Source organism: Arachis ipaensis, chromosome B9, assembly GCF_059453495.1.
Source record: "Arachis ipaensis isolate K30076 ecotype BB chromosome B9, ASM5945349v1, whole genome shotgun sequence".
NCBI classification, from domain to species: domain Eukaryota; kingdom Viridiplantae; phylum Streptophyta; class Magnoliopsida; order Fabales; family Fabaceae; genus Arachis; species Arachis ipaensis.
Genome location: NC_142444.1, coordinates 121,259,411 through 121,262,401, shown reverse-complemented (window position 1 = coordinate 121,262,401; position 2,991 = coordinate 121,259,411). Strand labels below are relative to the sequence as shown.

The 2,991-nt window shown below is 31.4% G+C and overlaps 1 non-coding gene across 1 annotated transcript; it reads right to left on the bottom strand.

Annotated features, from left to right (window-relative positions):
* Positions 1–2,669: 2,669 nt before the first annotated feature.
* Positions 2,670–2,777, bottom strand: LOC148546137 (small nucleolar RNA R71). Its single transcript, XR_015900248.1, has one exon. It is a non-coding gene; the product is annotated as a small nucleolar RNA R71 (small nucleolar RNA).
* Between the last annotated feature and the right edge of the window lie 214 nt (positions 2,778–2,991).

Here is a 2,991-nt window from a genome sequence, read left to right as displayed (position 1 = left end):
ATTTTCTATCTATTTTTTATTTATGTTCGAAAACTCCATAACTATTTTATATCCGCCTGACTGAGATTTACAAGGTGACCATAGCTTTCTTCATACCAACAATTTCTGTGGGATCGACCCTTACTCACGTAAGGTTTATTACTTGGACGACCCAGTGCACTTGCTGGTTAGTTGTATCGAAGTTGTGAATGAAAAACAATTTATTAAGACGTGCGTACATAGTTTTTGGCGCCGTTGCCTGAGATCACAATTTCGTGCACCAAGTTTTTGGCACCGTTGCTGGGGATTGTTCGAGTTTGGACAACTGACGGTTCATCTTGTTGCTCAGATTAGGTAATTTTCTTTTTGTTTTATTTTCAAAAATTTTTCAAAAATCTTTCAAAAATTTCTCCTTTGTTTTCGAAAAAAAAAATGTTTTCAAAAATATATTTTTCTTCAGAATTTTTAAGAATGAATTCTAGTGTTTCATGAAGCATATTGAAGCCTGGCTGGATGTAAAGCCATGTCTAATTCTTTTAGACTGAGGCTTCCTCTTATTAGTATATGAAGTTGGATGAAGTATCAGCTGTTGTATGACTGATTTGTATCTTCTAAAGCTTGGCTGGCTATTAAGCCATGCCTAACCCTTAGATTGGAGCTTTAGACTAAGAGTACAATATTCCTGGAATTCATATTAAAAATTTTGGAATCCTTATTTTTCTTTTTCACACTAATTTTCGAAAAATCCAAAAAAATTCATAAAATCATAAAAATAAAAAATAAAAAAAAATTATTTTGTGTTTCTTGTTTGAGTCTTGAGTCGATTTCAAGTTTGGTGTCAACTGCATGTTTTAAAGTTTGCATAAAATTTTCGAAAAATTCATGCATTCATAGTGTTCTTCATGATCTTTAAGTTGTTCTTGGTAAGTCTTCTTGTTTGATCTTGATGTTTTCTTGTTTTGTGTTGTATGGTGTTTTTCATATGCATTCTTGAATTCTTAGTGCCTGAACATTAAAGATATCTAAGTTTGGTGTCATGCATGTTTTCTTTGCATATAAAAATTTTCAAAAATATGTTCTTGGTGTTCATCTTGACATTCAAAGTGTTCTTGGTGTTCATCTTGACATTCATAGTGTTCTTGCATGCATTCCTTGTTTTGATCCAAAAAGAAAAGAGAAAAACATAAAAATGATGTTTTAATTTTTCTCTCTCATCATAAAAATTCAAAAATAAAAAAAATATCTTTCCCTCTCTTCTCTCATAAATTTCAAAAATTAGATTTGACTTTTTCAAAAATTTTTAAAATTTAGTTGTTTTTATGAGTCAAATCAAATTTTCAATTTAAAAAATCTTATCTTTTTCAAAATCTTTTTCAAAAATCAAATCTTTTTCATTTTTCTTAGTTATTTTCGAAAATTCTAAAAATATTTTTCAAAAATCTTTTTCTTATCTTTATCACATCAAATTTTCGAAAATAACATCATCAATTAATGTTTTGATTCAAAAATTTCAAGTTTGTTACTTACTTGTTAAGAAAGATTCAAACTTTAAGTTCTAGAATCATATCTTGTGATTTTTTGTGAATCAAGTCATTAATTGTGATTTTTTCAAATCTTTTTCAAAACTAATTTCAATCATATCTTTTCAAAAATATCTTCTTATCTTATCTTTTTCAAAATTTGATTTTAAAATATCCTTTCTAACTTCTTATCTTCTTATCTTTTAAAAATTGATTTTCAAATTTGTTTCAACTAACTAACTAACTTTTTGTTTGTTTCTTATCTTTTTCAAAACTACCTAACTAACTCTCTCTCTCTCTCTAATTTTCGAAAATATCTTTCCTCTTTTTCAAAATTTCTTTTTAATTAACTAATTATTTTAAATTTTGATTTTAATTTTCGAAAATTACTAACCATTTTCAAAAACTATTTTCAAAAATCACTAACTCTTTTTCAAAAATTGTTTTCGAAAATTCTCTCTCTCTCTCATCTCCTTCTCTTTATTTATTCATCTACTAACACTTCATCTCACCCAAATTCGAACCCCCTCTTCCATCTGTGTTCGAATTTTCTTTTCTTCTACTCACATAAGGGAACCTCTATACTCGGGCAAAAAGGATCCCTATTATTATTATTTTTCTGTCCATCTTTTTCATATGAGCAGGAGCAAAGACAAGAAAATTCTTGTTGAAGCAGATCCAGAACCTGAAAGGAATCTGAAGAGGAAACTAAGAGAAGCTAAATTACAACAATCCAGCAAGCACCTTTCAGAAATTTTTGAACAAGAAGAGGAGATGGCAGCCGAAAATAATAATAATGCAAGGAGGATGCTTGGTGACTTTACTGCACCTAATTCCAATTTACATGGAAGAAGCATCTCCATCCCCACCATTGGAGCAAATAATTTTGAGCTGAAACCTTAGCTAGTTTCTCTAATGCAGCAAAACTGCAAGTTTCATGGACTTCCATCTGAAGATCCTTTTCAGTTCTTAACTGAATTTTTGCATATCTGTGATACTGTTAAGACTAATGGAGTAGATCCTAAAGTCTACAGGCTCATGCTTTTCCCTTTTACTGTAAGAGACAGAGCTAGAGTGTGGTTGGACTCTCAACCCAAAGATAGCCTGAACTCATGGGATAAGCTGGTCAAGGCTTTCTTAGCCAAGTTCTTTCCTCCTCAAAAGCTGAGTAAGCTTAGAGTGGATGTTCAGACCTTCAGACAGAAAGAAGGTGAATCCCTCTATGAAGCTTGGGAGAGCTACAAAGAACTGACCAAAAAGTGTCCTTCTGACATGCTTTCAGAGTGGGCCATCCTGGATATATTCTATGATGGTCTGTCTGAATTAGCTAAAATGTCATTGGATACTTCTGCAGGTGGATCCATTCACCTAAAGAAAATGCCTGTAGAAGCTCAAGAACTCATTGACATGGTTGCTAATAACCAGTTCATGTACACTTCTGAAAGGAATCCTGTGAGTAATGGGATGCCTATGAAGAAGGGAGTTCTTGAAA